Below are 20,629 nucleotides of genomic sequence, written 5' to 3'. Positions count from 1 at the left end.
TACGGGGTCACCAGGAATCCATGGAAACCCTCTACGGGGTCACCAGGAATCCATGGAAACCCTCTACGGGGTCACCAGGAATCCATGGAAACCCTATACAGGGTCACCAGGAGTCAGAAATGACCCAACAGCACATATCAACAGAAGAACAATAGTAACAGGTGGATAGTAGGTTTTTTTCCTATTGTCATAAATGCAAAATATAGATAATGAAATGATCAGTAATTGAAGACTAAATATAATCTATATACATATCTATATATATGTTATTGTTAAGGGACATTGAGTCAATTCCAACCCATAGCAGCTCTGTACAGAGTTTCCGAGGAACAGCTGGTGGATTTGAACCACTGACCTTGTGGTTAGCCATACAGTGTTTATCCTACAGCACTACTCCAGAACTATATATGCTGTTGTTGTTATTTTTAAATGCCATTGAGTCAGTTCTGACTCATAGTAACCCTGTATATGATTTCCCAGGAGCGACTGGTGAATTTGAACCAGCAACCTTGTAGTTCAAACTGACTTTGCAGTCCAATGCATTAACCCCCAATGCCACACCTAGGACTATATACAGATGTATGTATATGTAGTATACAGATGTATGTATATGTAGTGAGCATCTCTTAATATCACCAGGAGGATGGATAGCCAGGCTGTGATGGACACTCTTGTATTTCCAGTGTCCACATCATGACCCACAACCAGCTGGTGAACTCGCTGATGTTACTGCCTCCAAGTACGAGAGGCTGCAGGAGGTGGCTAGATGCCACTATCACTGCACATTAAGTTGCAATCACTAGCAGTTTAAAAACAACCCTGCCCTTTGCTCTAGAAAGGGATACTGTCTCTACCTCCCAAGGCTGTTTGCTCCATAAACATTCTAACAGATTCTATGTCACTTGCAACAACATCATCAATATGTAGCAAGAAATCATTTGAAATGTTCATTATAAGACTAGAGCTCTCAGAGACAAGAGGAACAGCTGGCTGGTCTGAAGTTTAGGGAGATGTGTGAACGCCCGAGCTCATGTACTCTGACCTAGCAGCTGACTGGTCTGAAGTGCAGGGAAGCATGCATGAACTCCAAACTTGCAGCTAGTACCCATTTGACACATTTGGCTGGCTGACCAGAATCCGACCAGAGGAAGATAAAGATGCTTCATACTGTGAGCAAATATAAATTGCTACAGTTTCATGAACTGGACCTTTGCTTATGGCTGCAATTGCTCAAAATTCCAACTGAAATGGAAGGCTTCTTCATGTGAAGGACCAACCTGGTTTCCTCAGTGCACTGGGTTGGTAGAGATGGGCAATTTAGACATTTGCTGTCAAAAATGGGGGCACAATGTGGCAAGACCTGTGGACTCCTGGGCCCAGAGTCAGTGACATAGCCACAGAGGACTAGAGTGGAGAGTGAAGCATCCAGCTGATAAGAAATGAGGGGATCATCAAGGGAGAAGAGCGGAGAGCAGGACCCTACCCAGAGAAGCAGTGACACCAGAGATGGAGGCAGAGACGATGACGTGGAGACATGGAGCAGCTGGGGACTTTAGACCCAGAGAGGGAGAGAGGCTGTGTGCTGACGACCGGGGGGTGGGGGGGGGGGGGGGGGGGGGGGGCAGGCTTGCAGGGTATACCCTTTGGTTGGCTGATGATGCATGGAGGGAATTATAACCATGGCAATGAAATGATATACGATTGGATGAATGTAAAGTTAATGTTCTCCCTTGTAAACTATCACATAATTCACAATAAAACATTTTTAAAAATTAGGGGATATGCGCAAGAACACCCACACTTGCAGATAATACTCACGTGACCTGACTTCAATGGCTGGATGATCAGAACTCGAGTAGAAGAAGAAAGAAGAGGGAAAAAAGAGCAATCTGATATAATTTGATGAACTTGACCTATACCTATGGATGCAGTAGCTCAATAGAGGGAACAAATCTTTACAGCCAGGATCATTCCCACCCCCTCGGTACTCAGGTGAGACAGGGATGGGCAACTTGGACATTGGCTGCCCAAAATGGGGGTGCTACAAAGGCAAGAAGTTACTGGCTTACAAGCTTTGAAGAGGGAGCCTAGATCCAGAGGGCATGGAGGAAGGTAGAATCTCCACGGAGTAATATCCAAACTGTCTGCGCGGGGCTGATGAAAGGAGATGGGGATAGGTCTCTTGTGTTACAATAGTGAATAATTGCTATCAGGACTGACTGTGAGGGTTGGAAACATAAAGGTAGACATTTTGTAGCAAAAGTAGGGGAGTGATTGACTTTGCAGTCCAGAATTGGAAGTCCCTGGGACCATCAAGGGAGAAGAGCAGAATGCAGGACCCTCCCCCAGAGAACCAGTGATGCCAGAAATAGAGGCAGAGATGATGACGTGGAGAGATGGAGCAGCTGGGGACTCTAGACCCAGAGAGGGAGAGGGGCTGTGTGCTGACGACCAAGGGGCAGGCTTGCAGGGTATACCCTCTGGTTGTTTGATGATGCATAAAGGAGATAGTAATCATGGCAATGAAACGATATACGATCGGATGAATGTAAAGCTAATGTTCTCCCATGTAAACTATCACATAATTCACAATAAAAACTTATTTTTAAAAATGGGGGGCAATAAAGACACAAAGTGGTTGGATTCCAAAGTTTCATGAGTGTGCTTAGTTTCAGAATGAGGTAAGACAGAATCCCCAATGAATAGTTTTCCTCTTTCCCAGATGGATCTGGTAAAAGGGGCTGGGAGATGATGTTGATAGGATTTTGTGATTCAAATGTGAGCAATTGTTAGCAGGATTAATTATGATTGTCACAACTGTAATTGTAAAAGATGTGTAACTAAAAGGCGGGAGTAGTTAATCTTTCATTTCAGAAACAGAGGATCCCAGGACCATCAAGAAAGAAGAGGATGAGTGGAGTGTGAGATCCTACCTAGAAAAGCACTGACAGCAGAGATGGAGGCAGAGGTGATGGCCTGGAGAGACCGAGCAGCTGCAGGCTCTAAGTCCATGGACTGAGAAAGGCTGTGTGCCTGCAGGCAGGAGGCTGGCTTGCAAGATGTGCCCTTTGGACATTTAAGTGAATATATATTTTTATTTTGTATGTGTACATCAAATATGTTTGCCTTGTTCATTTGTGAAAAATTAGATGTAAAAGGGAAGCCATAAGGAGGAGGCAAGATAGCTGTTGTTACAGGGAGGGGACTGTAATCATTGAGATGCAATAAGACGTATGATTGGTTGAAGGTAAAGCTGATGATCTTGTCTGTTAACATTCACTCAATTCACAATAAAGAGGTTTTTGGTTTTTTTTTTAATAAAGTAAGACAACAGCTCTCATAACACGCTGAATTTATGTCAGTGAATGGTACATTAAAAATGGTTAAAATGGTAATGTTTGGTTATTTAAAATTTACCACAATAGAAAACAAAAACAGAAGCAAAAAAAAAAAAAAAAACATTATAGACTGTGGGCAGTAGTGGTTGTGTGCCACCGAGTGGGATTGAACTCATAGTGACTTTGTATAGGGCATCCAGTGCTGTAAAGCATTATGGGAGCAGAGAGCCTACTCTTTCTCTCTTGCTAAGGCTGATAGCTGAACTACTGACGTTGTGGTGAGCAGCCTGGATCAGAATCCACTATACTACTAAAATTTCCATTATAGACTTCATTGTTGTAGTTCTCAGGTGCCACCGAATCAGTACCAACTCATAACCACCCTATGCATAACAGAAAGAAAAACTTACCAGTCCTGTGCCAAACTCACAATTGCTGCTATGCTTGAATCTACTGCTGCTGCCACTGTGCCAATCCATCTTGTTGGGGGTCTTCCTCCAACTTTACCAAGCATGATGTCCATCTTCAGGGACTGGTCCCTCCTGATAGTATGTCTCAAGTATGAGAGATAAAGTCTGCAAGCCTTCCTTCTGGTCATCAGCACACAGCCCTTCTCCCTCTCTGGGTCTAGAGTCCCCAGCCACTACATCTCTCCACATCATCATCCCTGACTCCATCTCTGCCATCACTGCTTCTCTGGATAGGGTCCCACACTCCACTCTTCTCCCTTGATGGTTCCAGGGACATCCACTCCTGTACTGCAGTCAACCACTCCCCTCATTTTGCTACAAAATGTCCACCTTTACATTTCCAACCCTCACAGTCAGTCCTGATAGCAATTATTCACTATCGTGCCATGAGTGCCAGCCCCATCTGCTCTTCAATACTTTAAAGAAGTTTGTGCAGCAGATTTGTCCTGTGCAATATGTCATTTGATTTCTTCACTACTGCTTTGCATGGTTGATCCAAGCAAAATGAAGTCTTTAACATCTTCAATCTTTTCTTCATTTATCTTGATGTTACTTATTGGTCCAATGGTGAGGATTTTTGTTTTCTTTACATTCAGGTGCAACCCACACTGAAAGCTGTGGTCCTTGATGCATTGTTGTTGTTGTTAGGTGCCATAGAGTCAGTACCAACTCATAGCAACCCTACGCACAGCAGAACGAAACACTGCCTAATCCTACGCCAACCTCACAATTGTTGCCATGCTTGAGTCCATCGATGCTGCCACTTGCCCAATCCATCTCATTGGGGGGCTTTCTCTTTTTCTCTGACCCTCCACCTTACCAAGCATGATATCCTTCTCCAGTGACTGGTCCCTCCTGATAATATGTCTGAAGTATGAGAGACGAGGTTTGGCCATCCTGGCCTCCAAAGAGCACTCTACTCTGGCTGCACTTCTTCCAAAATGGATCTATTGGTTCTCTTGGCAGCTCATGGCACTTTCAATATTCTCCTCCAACACCATAACTCAAAAGCATCAATTCTTCTATGGTCTTCCTTATTCACTGCCCAGCTTTCGCATGCATATGAGGTTATTAAAAATACCATGGCTTGGGTCAGGCACACCTTAGTCTTCAAGCTGACATCTTTGCTCTTCAACATTTTAAAAAGGTCTTGTGCAGCAGATTTGCCTAATGCAATACGTCATTTGATTACTTGACTGCTGCTTCCATGAATGTTGATAGTTGATCCAAGAAGAATGACGTCCTTGACAACGTCAATCTTTTCTCCATTGATAAGAATGTTGTTTATTGATCCAGTGGTGAGGATTTTTGTTTTCTTTATATTGAAATGCAACCCATACCGAAGGCTGTGCTCTTTGATTTTCATCAGTAAATATTTTAAGTCCTCTTCACTTTCAGCAAGCAAGGTTGTATCATCTGCATATCACAGGTTGTTATTGAGTCTCCCTCCAATCCTGATGCCACGTTTTTCTTCATAGAACTCAGCTTCTTGGATTATTTGCTCAGCTTACAGGTTGAATAAGAATATAACCCTGTCACACATCTTTCTTAATTTTAAACCATTCAGTGTTCCCATGTTCTGTTTGAACAACTGCCTCTTGGTCCATGTACAAAAATTCTTCTTGAGCACAATTAAGTGTTCTGGAATACTCATACTCGTGTTGCCCTTTGAAATTTTCTGTTCAGCTGTTTGAAATTGTTCTGTTCCATTTCCTTTAGCATCTCTACACTGGAGAGCAAGTTTCAGAGTCTCATCTGATATCCATTTTGGTCTTTTCCTTCTTTCTTATTTTCTTAATGACCTTTTGCTTTGTTTCCTTATGATGATCTTGATGCCATCCCGCAACTCTTCTGGTCTTTGGTCTTTAGTATCTAATGCATCCAATTTGTTCTTCACATCTTTAAATTCAGGTGGGATATGTTAAAGATAAAAGAGCTCTGGTATATGTGGATCGGTCTCTTGTGATACAATAGTGAATAATCGTTATCAGGACTGATTGTGAGGGTTGGAAATGTAAAGGGAGATGTTTTGTAGCAAAAGGAGGGGAGTGATTGACTTTTCAGCCTAGGAGTGGAGGTCCCTGGGACCATCAAGCGAGAAGAGCAGAGAGTGCGACCCTATCCAGAGAAGCAGTGACACCAGAGATGGAGGTAAAGACGATGACGTGGAGAGATGGAGTGGCTGGGGACTTTAGACCCAGAGAGGGAGAGGGGCTATGTGCTGACGACTGGTAAAGTAGGGGGTGGGGGGCCAGGCTTGCAGGGTATACCCTTTGGTTGGTTGATAATGCATGGAGGGGATTGTAACCATGGCAACGAAACTATATATGATAGGATGAATGTAAAGCTAATGTTCTCCCATAGTGTAAACTATCACATAATTTACAATAAAACATTAAAAAAAAAAAAAAAAGATTGACAAACTTGGGGAGGGAAGGGGAAAGCTCTGGTAGTGTAGTGGTTATGAACTGGGCTGCAAACCTCAGGTCAGCTGTTCCATGGGAGAAAGATGAGGCTTTCTGCTCCTGTAAAGATTTCCAGCCTCAGAAACCCCATACAGCATCGCTATCAGTCAGAACCTACTCCACGGTACATGAACAACCAACCATGTTAAAGGCACTTAAGAAGAAATGGAAGGCAAAGAGAAGAAGAAAGGAAACAAAAAAAGGAAATTGCTTTTCTTTTTTTTTTTTTTTCTTTTTGTTTGTTTCTTTTCATGTACTGGAATGAGAACAATGTATATTTATTTTCTCCTTAAAAAAAAAGGAAAGAAAAGCACATTGGAAGGAAATACAACAAATTATTTATATCTTGGTGCCAAGATTATAGATAAGTGATTTTCTCCAATTTTCCTATTTTCCAGTTTCCTAAAAGACAACAGTTATTACTTTTATGATCTGGTAGGCACAAGACAAAAACAAACAAACAATGGGTCCAAACATGACAACCATTGTAAGGATGGCGCAGAACCAGGCAGTAGTCATTCTTTTTGGTCCCTGAAAGCAACCTTTCGAGGATGAAGATTCACCTCTGATGAAGAAGTGAAGGCAGTGGTACATTCCTGGCTCACAACTGAGCCTAAAACATTTTTTTAATACAGAATACGAAAGCTTGCTGACAGACAAAGTGTGCTGAAAAGCAAGGACATTATGTCGATAAATTATGTTGATTAAAGTTCATTTTAATCAACTTTCTAAAAGTTGATTAAAATAAATTCTATAGCCAGATTGCAGACGATTTTTGACTCACCCTTGTATTTTCTCCATTGCAAATATTTCCCGTCATATTGTGTTTGCTTTAACATTGGCTTTTTTCTTTCTTCATACTACCCATTGCCCTCACGTCAGCTCTGACTCATACTGACCCAATAGGACAAAGTCGAAATGCACCATAGAGCTTCCAAGAGTGTGACCTTTACAGAGGAGTCCTAGTGTGGTGCTGAGGGTAAAGCACTGGATTGCAAGGTCAGTTTGAACCACAAGGTCAGTGGTTCAAACTCACCAGTCACTCCTTGGAAACACTATACAGGGTCGCTATGAGTCGGGACCAACACTGACCAACAACAATCTTTACTGAAGCAAATGGCCATATCTTTCTCCCATAGAGAAAATGGTGGACCTCTTAGTTAGTAGCCAACCACTTAGCCACTGTGCCACTGGCCTCCTTTTACTCAGGCTAATTGTAATTTAAATGTCTATGTAATTCCAAGTGCCACATACCAACTGAAGAACAAACAAACCGTTTCTTGGAGAAGCACAGCCAGAATGCTCCTTAGAAGTGAGGATGAGGAGACTTCTCCCACGTACTTTGGACATGTTGTCAGGAGGGACCAGTTCTGACACAGGACATTACACTTAGTAAAAGTTGAGAGTCTGCGATAAAGCGACTCTAATAAACTGGACGGACCCAGGGGCTGCAACCACGGGCTGAAACATGACAATTGTGAGGATAGGGCAGGCTGGTCAGTTTCATTCACTTGGACATAAGGTTGCTATGAGTCAGAAAGGACAGGACTTAACAACATATAATCCAAAATGATGTCATACTTCATGAATGAATTCAAACACATCATCCCAGGTGAGACTCAAAACCACGATTCCTAGCCTAGGAGGCCAGTGTCTTATTATCCATTAGGCCTTTGGGGCAGATAGCAGCTGCTCCCATGAGAACATTAAAAGGAGGAATTGTTCAGACACATAGAGAGCTGCTGACCTTTGGTGGAAGCTGTTGTTTAATCATCATATGGATTTGCCTCATAGCAACCCCATTTGACAGAGTAGAACTGCCCTATAGGGTTCTCAGTTAAGTCCTCTTGAGTTTGAGCTGCCAGCCTTGCTGATTCAAACCCACCTTTCAGTCCAGTGCTTATCTTATCGCGCCACACCAGGACTTCCCAGAGCCACTAGAGAGGTTCCAATTGTCTACCTTCAGATTCTCAGTCAATAGCTCCTTGAAATCAATTTCATTTCAATTCAATACTGTGTCTCCCAACAGTGTTTCAACAATTATCGCTGGTCCTAATCAGCTCAATGGCACTTTAAAAACAACAAATTCAACTTGAATCCTGGTGTGGCGGTATAGGATAAGCACTGGACTGTTAACCCTGCGGTAGCACTAGAAGCTCACAACACACAAGTTGATACTTAAACTCCAATTGCTTCTTTTCAAGATTTGGCAATCCAACAATACCAATTCTCAGGGAGATTTTATTCCACCACCTCCCTGTGCTGGGAAAAGGGGAATAATAAGACACTTGGGACCTTTACTTGAATCCTGGTGTGGCGGTATAGGATAAGCACTGGACTGCTAACCCTGCGGTAGCACTAGAAGCTCACAACACACAAGTTGATACTTAAACTCCAATTGCTTCTTTTCAAGATTTGGCAATCCAACAACACCAATTCTCAGGGAGATTTTATTCCACCACCTCCCTGTGCTGGGAAAAGGGGAATAATAAGACACTTGGGACCTTTACTGCAGACTGCGGTAGGCAGAGAAGGAAACCACTTTTAAGCCACTTAAAACATACCGCCCAACGTGGGGCTCGAACCCACGACCCTGAGATTAAGAGTCTCATGCTCTACCGACTGAGCTAGCCGGGCACCCGTAAAATAACATGCTCAGGGGATGAATCCCTCCCTGACCCATGGGTCGTTCAGTGACACCTCCAGTCCATCGATCTAACTGCGGTCCCTGCCGCCCCGCGCAACGGCAGTCTGCACTCCTGGTCCGGCTCCGGACGCGTATCTACAGCTGTCGGTCACCTGTGTCCCAACCAGGCGGGAAGCCTGCCTCTCCTCCCCCCTCTGTTGACGAGTGTTGTTTCATAGTCACGTCTTCGAGGAACCCAGAAGGGCCACGAGCCGAACCCACAGAAGCCTGGGGCCTCTTCTTTCTCTTCTCTTTGCTCAAATGCAAATGGTTTGAAGGAAGAAGGGTGCTCGGGCGGACACCTGCGCGTCCCACGGGGCCAGCACCCACGGGGTCACCACATCTTTCGCCCCTCAGGCTCCAGACACCCACCGGTTATCCCGGGGCTGCTTAGAATCTATAGGGAAATCTTGGGGACGGACATGCAGCCCTGTTGCTAGGCCTGGGAGCCGTCCTGCCGGACACTTGGCCACACTTCCATCCATTTATTGGATTATAGAACCTGGGAACACGGTGGCCCAAGTTGCGCCGACCTTACAGGGGACCCCCCCCCCCGAAAGCTCCGGTTCCCCATTGACTCTCCGGCTTCGAGATGCTTGTCGTCAAGGGCTTCCCTCACCACTCTGGGCCCCCAATGTCGACGCGGAACCGTACTTCTCCCAGGAACTGGAGAGCGGGGTCTCCTGTGACCACCATGCGCCCCGCAGCAAGGGGGGAGAGGAGGGGCCGGTGGGAACCAGGGAAGTGGCACGGAGCTGACATACGGAGGAGGGGGCTGATTACGCCTTGCACTTTGGCTCTAGCCAGGGGAACTGAAACCTTTAGGGCCCTCGGGGCCCTCCCAGGGCACGAAGTAGTGGGTGGGGTGAGTGCGCGGCTCACAGTGAACCTCCTCTCCGCTGGGTCGGCCTCCCTCTCCTCCCTTCAGCCTCAGCCGGGATGGGGGCTTCTCCCCTCCATTCCCTGTTTGTATCCCCGCGTAAAATTAGTAGCATAAAGCCGGACCCCCCAGTCGGGTTTTCCTGACACCTTATCAAGAGTCGTCGTCCCGTTCTGCTTTCAGTGAACAGTAGTGGAGTGGACTCCTGGGGCGAACACGCACCTGGTCAGTGCCCTGGTGGAGCACACCGTCTACACAGACCCCAGGGCCAGGGATACAGCAGGGGGTCCTAACACGCTGGTTTCGCCGCCCTCCCCGTGACCCCAGTCTAGCGTCCCCAAAAAACAGACATTCCGCGTAAGGCGTCAACCCATGACTCTAAACCTACCTACCCAACTGCCCTGAGCATTAAGGGGCCAGAGATTGGCTAGTACCAGGCGGCCCACGGAGAACTGAACCTGAATTGGGTCTCACCCTGGTGCCCTACCTCAAGGTTCTAACGTGCCGGGGGTTCCAATCGAAGCGAGCCGTGGTCCAGACTCTCGCTGTCCGCTAGTACCTAGACAGGACCCTAGGGTCTCTGAACCAGGTTGTCGTCCACGCTTCGACCTTTTCTGCGCGGTCCTTTCCCGCGCTAGAGGATGAACTCAAAGACAGTTGGAGGCCCAGGAGGCCAGGCCTGACAGAGGCCGAGTTCCCGGCGGCCCAAAGGAAACTAGCCCATCGAGCAGCAGAGCCTCGGTTTGGAATCCGAGACCACGAGCGCAGTTTTGGAAGTCCACTGCGCTGTCATCTATCGGTCCGCGGGTCCAAGAGTGTCCTGACCCCTGAGTGTCTGAGCTCCTTCTGTCCTCCAGACAAGCTTGTCATCTGCTTCCTTCAAGGAAAGGGGCTGCGTATGGAAACCCCCCCACCCTCCAGGCTCACGAAGAGCCGATGGGCAGAGTAGAACCTGGAAGACGCGCTCCAGACGGGCGCTGGAACTCAGCGTCAGCTTAACCCAGCACTCGAGCTCCGTGGCAGCCTGGGATCGGTTTCTATCTGGAGTGAGGGCGGGGAGAAGACCCAGGAAGGACCCGGAAACAGAGAGAGGGGAGAAAAAAGGAAGAGCAGGCAGGAGAAAGTCTCAGGGTGCAGCTAGGAATGCAATAGCTGGTCGCGAGGTTCCCTAAGTGCCAGCCCTCTCCCTAATCGCTAAACTCCTGGGTTCGAGATTGCAGTGGGGACCCAGACCCTCATTTTGACTGATTTGTCTGACTGAAGAAAACGGATCTTTTTTTTCTTTTTCTTTTTCACTTTTCATTGTGAATTGAGTGACGGTTACAGACAAGAGCACCAGTTTTACATCCAAACAATCACACGCTTGGTTTCATGACAATGATGACAATCCCCTCTATGCAGCAGTTCTGTGCTTCCTGCCTGTGGTCCCTATTTCTATTCCACCTTCCTTCCCATGGCTTCTTAGCTTATTCCTTAGGTAAATGTTGCCCTTTTGATTTTAAATGACCATACTTTGTTAGTGTTGTTGTCCTCTCTATACCAACTGCGTGGCTGAAATTTGGTCCAAGAGGGTGAGTTCCTTTCCAGACCAAAGGGGCTTCGAGGGCCGATAGTCTCAGGTTCCTCCTGTCTCTTTCTGATCAGTAAGACCGGTTTTTGTTTTTGTGGGTTTTTTTAAATAATCTTGAGGTTTATTCCACATTTTCTCTCACTCTATTCGGGACCTTCTAAAGTGATCTCTTTTAGAGCAGTTGGACACCATCTAGTTCTTCTGGTCTCAGAGTCATGGAAACTGATGCTCACGTGTTCCATTAGTCCATTAAACTAACTGACTCCAAGCCTCTTCAATTCTCATTACTCTTCTTTCTTCCACAGAAGGAGAAACCAAAAGCTGCACCTTAGGTGGCTGATCGTAAGCTTTTAACGTTCCAGATACTATTCACCAACACTTCTGTATGAACGATGTTATGCCAATTGATCATGGTGTCCCTTGAGACTATGGTCCTGAACTCCATGCCCAGCAACTCCTTGCCTGAAGCTGTTTGATAAGATCTAAGAAGTTTTCTTCATTTTGCCCACTGTATGCTCCACCACATTCATGGTTGCGTTGGCAGGGAAATTCCCATGTACTAATAGCTTCTTTCAACCCCCTTACATATTTGTGGGTATTCTCCCACTCTCCCTCCCATACCCATTCAGCCTATGTCTCTGTCCACGTATCTACCCACAGAACACTGCTGTTCCAAGGTTGTGTCTATAACACTATTTACCTCTATCCCCTTTAACCCTTTCATACCTCCCTGTGTCTGCACCGGACTTCATCATTCTTCCACCAACCTCCCTCTTCTTGTATATTGCCCTCCCTATCACTGGAGTTAGCCAGTCAATTACTCTCTCTTCCCTCCCACCCCTGGTAGCCATGAAACAAAGTACCTTTTAGTATGAAAACCTTGTCTAGAATTTTTACAACAGTAGGCTCATACAAGGAGCTCTGGTAGTGTAGTGGTTACAAATCAGGCTGTGAACCACACGGTCAGCAGTTCAAAACTACCAGCTATTCCTCAGGAAAAAGATGAGGCTTTCTGCTCCCGTAAAGACTTACAGCCTCGGAAACCCTGTACAGGGTCACTATGAGTCAAAACCAACTCCATGGCACATAACAACAACAGACTCATACAATATTTGTCCTTTTGTGATTGACAAATTTCACTCAGCATGTCCTCCAGGTTCATCATGTTCTGAGGTAGTTCACTGATTTATCATTATTCTTCAATGTTGCATAGTACCCCACTGTGTGTACCAAAGTTTGTTTAGCCATTCTTCCATTGATAGGCGTTTAGGCTGTCTCCGTCTCTTTGTATTGTGAATAGCGCTGTGATGAACATCAGTGTGCCTACATCTACTTGTATGTTGTGCATATATCTACTGGCTCTGATTTCATGTGAATATATACCAAGTAGAAGGATTGCTGGGTCATAAAGTATTTCTATTTCCAACTTTCTGAGGCAGCACCATACCATTTTCCACAATAATTTAACTATTTTACAGTTCCACCAGCAATGTAGGAAGGTCCCAGTCTCTCCACACCCTTGCCAGCATTTGTTATTTTCTCTATTTAAAAAAAAAAAAAAAACTTTTCTGTTAATGCTGGTGTGAGATGGTATCTCATTGTTGTTTTGAAAGAAAATGGCTCTTACTCAATAGGAAGGCCCCCTCTTTTCCCCAGCCATACTCATTTGTACTGACAAATCTAGTACATCAAGCCTGGGCAGAACTTCCTGGCAATAGGGCCCCAATTAAATTTAAAAGGCGTCACTAGCAGCTTTTTAAAGAGCTTGAAGCTTATTGGTTTGTTGTTGTTGTTAAGTTATACTAAAATCTTTCTTTATTCCATATTTCTTTTTCTTTAAAAAATGATGCTTTTGATGGAGGTTTACATAGCAGTTTAGGGTTCCCTTCAACAATTTCTACACAAAATTGTTCAGTGACATTGGTTATATTTTTCACAATGGTAAGCATTCTCACTCATTATTTCTTTTCTGGTTTTTCCTATCCCATTCATTTCATGTCCCCGCCTCCTGACCTCCTCTTTGTCTCAAAGTCATTGCTGACAGTTTGGTCTTGTAGAGGTGATTTTTTAAAAAAGGAGTTCAGAACTTCTGGGTGATATGATTTTTTGAGCCAGTTTGTTACTTCTCTACCAGGTTGCCCCCAGAGGTTCCAGGTCTGAAGAGTGTCAAATCCATAGTCTCTCGGAGTCCTCCAGTCTCAAACAGTCCACTGTTCTTATTAGGTGCCACCCAGTTGGTTCTACTCATAGTGACATGATGCACAACGGAACAAAATGCAGCCAGGTCCCTGCTCCATTCTCCATTCTCACAACAATTAATATGTCTGAGGTCATTGCTGCTGCCACTGAGTCAATCCTTCTTAGGGGTCTTCTTTTTCGCTGTCCCTCCACTTTACCAAGCATCATGTCCTTCTCCAGGAACTGATCCCTCCTAACATGTTCAAAATACTTCTGGGTTTTTGAAACCTTTTTTAAACTAAGATCACCAATTACAGGGTTGGTTTTCAATGTCTAGCGCTCACGGAAAACAAGGGCTCGTCCGGGATTTGAACCCGGGACCTCTCGCACCCTAAGCGAGAATCATACCCCTAGACCAACGAGCCACACGCTGTGTACACTCAAGCTTGTCTCTGTGACCGTCTATTTCCTTGGGTGGGACAGGCGGAGTCAGCAGTTGTAAGGAGGAGATTTAGGATCTGATTTCCTGGGGAAGAGTTCAGATGCCAGAGGGAGCCAGAACCCCCCTCTCCCAGCCGCACAATGTGGAGGAAAGCCCCTACGCCCCAGATCCGGGTCGCCCCCTCGGCTGGGCGTTAAAACAACCGCGAAGCTGCGCTGGGAAGCATGTGTGCCTCTCAGTGCCACGTAGACCCGCTTCACAGACATTCTTCGCAGCCGCGAGAGCGCTGGGAACACAATCCCCGGGCAGCTCTGGGGCCACCAGGGCGTCCAGGGTCTCAGAGCCGAAATTCCTGGGACCAAGCCTCCTTGGAAAGGCCGCACCCCGGCCCGCTTCTCTGGGTTCTGCTGCCCCGATTTCCAGAAAGGCCAAAACCGAAAAAAAGGAGCTCCCATTGTGAGGACTCGAGCCTATCACTTACCCAAGAATGTGCCAGACGGGCAGTGCCAGCTGTACCTTCCTTCAGGAGCGCAGGAACGACCCGGCGGCCAAAGCTACGGCCCCGGTACCCGAGGCAGACGCTCCGACTCTCCAGATTGGGGGGATGGAGGGGAGTACGCTGCCCGCGGGGTCCTGAATCCAGGGTCCGGGTCAGGTTCAGGGCACCCTGGGCTGTAGGTCTGTCCTTCCTCATGGTCAGGAGTGATCCGAACTCCAAGAACGCAGCAGGTGTGGATGATCTAGTCCCGCACCACACAATGCTCTGCCTCGTTATCCACTGCCCGGCTCAAGCAAACTCCCTCGGACCCACTTTCCCCAAGACTCTCAGGGTTTCCCAAGGCTGTTTATTCCTTGCGAACTGCCTCGTGGTTTTGGTTAGCAGGCCAACACATGACCCGCTAGCCACCAAGACTCCTTTGTTTCCCTAAATTGTTTAGGGGTCTGTAGATCAATTAGTGTCGTTGTTAAGTGCCGTCGAGTCGATTCCGACACACAGCGACGCTGTATAGGGTTTCCAAGGAGCAGCTGGTGAGCTTGAACCACCGACCTTGCAGTTCAAACGACTTTGTAGTCGGATGCATTAGCCCACACCAGGACTCCTAGTCGATCAGTTGTTGTTGTTAGGTGCCATCGAGTCGGTACCGATGCACATAGCGACCTTATGCACAGCAGAACGAAACACTGTCCCATCCTGGGCCAACCTCACTACTGTTGCCACGCTTGAGTACATCCATGCTGCCACTTGGCCAGTCCATCTCGTTGGGGATCTTCCTCTTTTTCTCTGACCCTCCACCTTACCAAACATGATATCCTTCTCCCGCGACTGTTCCCTCCTGACAATATGTCCGAAGCATGAGAAATGAAGTTTGGCCATCCTGGCCTCCAAGGAGCACTCTGGCTGCACTTCTTCCAACACAGATCTGTTGGTTCTTTTGGCAGTCCATGGCACTTTCAATATTCTCCTCCAACACCATAACTCAAAAGCATCAATTCTTCTACGGTCTTCCTTATTCACTGTCCAGCTTTCGCATGCATATGAGGTTATTGAAAATACCATGGCTGAGGTCAGACGCACCTTAGTCCTCAAGCTGACATCTTTGCTCTTCAACACTTTAAAAAGGTCTTGTGCAGCAGATTTGCCTAAAGCAATATGTTTAATTTCTTGACTGCTGCTTCTGTGAGTGTTCATAGTTGATCCAAGAAGAATGAAGTCCTTGACAACTTCAATCTTTTCTCCATTGATAAGAATGTTGTTTATTGGTCCAGTGGTGAGGATTTTTGTTTTCTTGACATTGAGATGCAATCCATACTAAAGGCTGTGCTCTTTGATTTTCATCAGTAATGTTTTAAGTCCTCTTCACTTTCAGCAAGCAAGGTTGTATCATATGCATATCTCAGGTTGTTAATGAGTCTTCCTCCAATCCTGATGCCACGTTTTTCTTCATAAACCCCAGCTTCTCGGATTATTTGCTCAGCATACAAGTTGAATAAGTATGGTGAAAGAATACAACCTTGTTGCACACCTTTCTTAATTTTAAAACATTCAATGTTCCCATGTTCTGTTCAAACAACTGCCTCTTGGTTCAGATACAGATTCCTCATGAGCATAATTAAGTGTTCCGGAATACTCACACTTCGCAATGTTGTTCATAGTTTGTCATGATCTACACAATTGAAAGCCTTCGCATAGTCAATAAAGCACAGGTAAACATCTTTCTGATATTCTCTGCTTTCAGCCAAGATCCATTGCACATTAGCAATGATATCCCTCGTTCCACGGCCTCTTCTGAATCCAGCTTGAACCTCTGGAAGTTCTCTATCAATGCCGTTTCTGTATTACCTTTAGTAAAACTTTACTAAATTCTTAGGAGGGAAGAAAAGCAGGGCTCGTCCGGGATTTGAACCCGGGACCTCTCGCACCCAAAGCAAGAATCATACCCCTAGACCAACGAGCCACTACAACATTCTATCATTTAAGTGATGTCCAACTAAATCACAAGGAATCCAGTCACCTTATAGTTCAATTACTAGTTCCAGTATCTGTAAATCCTGAGTATGTTGGTTCCCAGGGCAGATTTTCAGGTGAAACGTTGAGTTCTGCTGGATAACTGGATTCACCACCAACATTATCCACTCCTGTAAGCCTCCATGCAGTCCCAGCCAGCTCAGTCTTTGACTTATCGCTGTCCAGGTGGCAGATTAGTGAGTGAAGGGGTCTCCAGATTTATTAGCCCCCAACCCTGTAGCTGCTCCCAGCCAAGCCACCAGACTTGATAGATACAAGTGAAACTTGCTGTTCTTCCATTGAGTTCTTGACCCACAGAATCCATGAGCATAATACAATAGTTGTTTCATGACACTAGATTCGTGGGTTGTTACACAGCAATACCAACTGACAAATTGTAACTATTTCTAGTGATAATAAATATCCCCTCTCATCTATTCAATATTTTATTGGGATCTTAGAAAGGGCAGTCCTTCACTCATCTGTCAATTTGTCACACCATGGTGGCTTTTGTGTTGCTCTGATGCCGTAAGCTATGCCACTGATATTCTGAATGCCCATGGTGAACAGATTTCAGTTGAGCTTTCAGACTAAGACAGACTCAGACTCAGAAGAAGGAGAGGCAGACAACTTCAGACTGTTTAATCACCCAAAACTCTATGAATAGCAGTGAAACACTGTCAGATAGTACCGGAATATTGAACATCGAACACACGACAAATAGCACCAGAATATTGTCAGATATAGTGCTGGGAGGTCAGCCCCTCAGGTTAAAAGTCACTCAAAATACAACTTGAGAAGAAGTGTGTTCTCAAAGTGCAGTTGACTGTGAACCAAGAGTGGAGCAAAGCCCTCGGGACCTTCATTTGCTGATGAAGCACAACTCAAAATAAGGAGAAAACACTGCAAACATCCATTAATAATTGGAACATGGAATGCACAAAGTATGAATCTAAGAAAATTGAAAGTTGTCAAGAATGAAATGGAACGTATAAGCATCGATATCCTAAGCCATTTTGAATATGACAATCACATGGTTTACTATGTCAGGAATGACAATTGAAGAGCAATGGCATAGCATTTGTAATCAAAAAGAACATTTCAAGATCTGTCTTGAAGCATAACACTGTCGGTGATAGGATACTATCCATATGCCTACAAGGAAGACCAGTTAATACTACTATTATTCAAATTTACCCACCAACCACTAAAGCAAGTGAAGAAATTGAATTCTACCAACTTCTTTAGCTTGAAATTGATCAAATATGCAATCAAGATGCATTAATAATTACTGGTAATTGGAATGCAACCGTTGGAAAAAAAGAAGGAGGATCAGTAGTTGGGAAATATGGCTTTGGTGACAGAAATGATGCTGGAAATCACATGATAGAATTTTGCAAGACCAGTGACTTATTCATTACAAATATATTTTTTAAATAACATAAAGATTATTATACACATGGACTTCACCAGAAAGAATACACAGAAATCAAATTGACATTTGTGGAAAGAGACGGTGGGAAAACTCCATATCATCAGCCCAAATAAGACAGTTCAAGCTAACCAGCCACTCCTTGGAAATCCTACACAGGTTCACTAGGGGTTGGAACCGACTTGATGACACACAGCAACATGTTCAAGGTCATATTTTGACTCTTGTAGGCTTGTTTTGCCTCTTATAGGCTATACAGGGTCGCTGTGAGTCAGAACCAACTCCACAGCATATAACAACAACAACAAGGCTTGTTTTAATTTTCTTCAGCTTCATCTTGAAGTTACATCTGAGCAATTGATCGTCTGTCTGTTCCACAGTCTGTGCAAGGCCATTGAGGGCACCTGGAAACAACCCAGCTCTGGAGAAACTGTTGTCTCACATCTGGAGCACTGTGGGTTCACCATGGAGGAACTCACTGAGATTAGGGACAGGCTACTAGCCAACAAGGTTCCAGCTTCTGCCTGGGCCATTGCCTCATGCGAGGTTACTGTGCCAGCCCAGAACAGAGATCTGGGTCCTCAAGAAAACCTCCTTCTTCCAGGCTTTGGGCATCACCACAAAACTCTCCAGACGCACCATTGAAATTTCAGACTGATGTGCAACTGATCAAGACTGGAGATAAAGTGGGAGCCAGCAGGGTTGCTGAGCATGCTGAACATCTCCCCCTTCTCCTTCTGACCAATCATCCAGCAGATGTTAGACAACAGCAGCATCTATAACCCGGAAGTTCTTGACAGCACCAAGGAGCTTGCATTCTGTCTTCCTAGAAGATATCTGGAACACTGTCAGCGTGTGTCTGCAGATTGGTTACCCACCTGTTACCCAAGTACCCCGTTCCATCATCAAGGGTATAAAGAGCTTTGTCTCTGTCTGTGGAGAAGTGGTACACCTTCCCACTACCTGAAAAGGTCAAGACCTTCTTGGCTGATCCATCTGCATTTGTGGCTGCCGCCCTGCCCTGTGGCCACAGCTACCTCTGCTGCTCCTGCTACTGCCTCAGCCCCCCTGGCCAAGATTGACACACAGGATGCCTCGGAGGAGCCAGACTAGAAAATGGAATTTGGTCTCTTTAAGTAGACACCCCACCACTCATCTGTCAGTTTGTCTTACTGTGGTGGCTTGTGAGTTGCTGTGATTCTGGAAGCTATGCCACCGGTTTTTCAAATACCAGCTGAGTCACCCATGGTGGACAGGTTTCAGATGAGCTTCCAGACAAAGACAGACTAGGAAGAAGGAGTGACGAACTACTTTCAAATATTTAGTCACAGAAAACCTTATGAATAGCAGAGAAATACTGTCAGATATAGTGCCGGAAAATGAGTCCCTCAGGTTGGAAGGCACTCAAAATGCAACTGGGTAAGAGCTGCCTCCTCAAAGTAGAGTTGACCGTGATGATGCGAATGGAGTAAAGCCCGTGGAAGAAAAGACCTCGGGACCTTCATTTGCTGATGGGGCACAACTCAAAATGAAGAGAAACAGCTGTAAACATCCATTGAAAATCGGAACATGGAATGCACAAAGTATGACTCTGGGAAAATTGGAAGTTGTCAAAAATGAAATGGAAGGCATAAACATCAATATCTTAGACATTAGTGAGCTGAAATGGACTGGTATTGGCCATTTTGAATCTGATGACCACATGGTTTACTATGCAGGAAATCACAAATTGAAGAGGAATGGTGTTGCATTCATTGTAAAAATATATATATATATATATCTCCAGATCAGTCATGAGGTACAACCCTGTCAGTGATAGAATAATTTCCATGCGCCTACAGGGAAGCACAGTTAATACCACTATTATTCAAATTTATGCAACAACCACTAAAGCCAGTAAGGATGAAATAGAAGAATTCTAAGAACTTCTTCAATCTGAAATTGATCAAACATGCAATCAAGATTTATTGATCATTACTGGTGATTGGAATGCAAAGGTTGGGAACAAAGAGAATCAGTAGTTGGAAAATATGGCCTTGGTGATAGAAATGATGCTGGAGAACGCATGACAGAATTCGGCAAAATCAATGATTTGTTCATTTCAAATACCTTCTTTAGGCAGCATAAAAGACGACTATATACATGGTCCTCACCAGATGGAATACATAGAAATCAAATTGAGTACATCTGCGGAAAGAGACGATGGAAAAGTTCCATATCATCAGTCAAAACAAGGCCCGGGGCAGACTGTGGAACAGACCATCAATTGCTCACATGCAAATTCAAACTGAAGCTGAAGAAAATGAAAACAAGCCCATGAGAGCCAAAATATGATCTTGAATATATCACACTTGAATTTAGAGATCATCTGAAGAACAGATTTGATACATTAAACACTAAAGACCGAAGACCAGAAGAATTGTGGGATGGCATCAAGAACATCATACATCAAGAAGATCAGACAAGAAAGAAGGAAAAGGTCAAAAAGGATGTCAGAAGAGACACTGTAACTTGCTCTCCAGTGTAGAGATGCTAAAGCAAATAGAAGAAATAAAGAGGTCCGAGAGCTTAAGGGAAAATTTCAAAGGTCAGCTCAAGAAGATAAAGCCAAATATTACAACAAAATGTGCAAAGATCTGGAATCAGAAAACCAAAAAGGAAG

General features: G+C 45.0%; 3 non-coding genes and 1 pseudogene across 3 annotated transcripts; 1 reads left to right on the top strand and 3 right to left on the bottom strand.

The window, feature by feature from the left end:
- Positions 1-8,837: 8,837 nt before the first annotated feature.
- On the bottom strand, positions 8,838-8,910 carry TRNAK-CUU. Its single transcript has one exon. It is a non-coding gene; the product is annotated as a tRNA-Lys (tRNA).
- A 5,030-nt stretch (positions 8,911-13,940) lies between these two features.
- TRNAP-AGG lies at positions 13,941-14,012 on the bottom strand. Its single transcript has one exon. It is a non-coding gene; the product is annotated as a tRNA-Pro (tRNA).
- Positions 14,013-14,721: 709 nt separating this feature from the next.
- Positions 14,722-20,629, top strand: part of LOC102819841 — a 12,311-nt pseudogene continuing 6,403 nt past the window's right edge.
- TRNAP-UGG lies at positions 16,414-16,485 on the bottom strand. The gene has a single exon. It is a non-coding gene; the product is annotated as a tRNA-Pro (tRNA).

This window comes from Chrysochloris asiatica, unplaced genomic scaffold (assembly GCF_000296735.1).
Source record: "Chrysochloris asiatica unplaced genomic scaffold, ChrAsi1.0 scaffold00257, whole genome shotgun sequence".
In the NCBI taxonomy this organism is placed as follows: domain Eukaryota; kingdom Metazoa; phylum Chordata; class Mammalia; order Afrosoricida; family Chrysochloridae; genus Chrysochloris; species Chrysochloris asiatica.
This window is presented reverse-complemented; position numbering and strand designations above follow the sequence as displayed.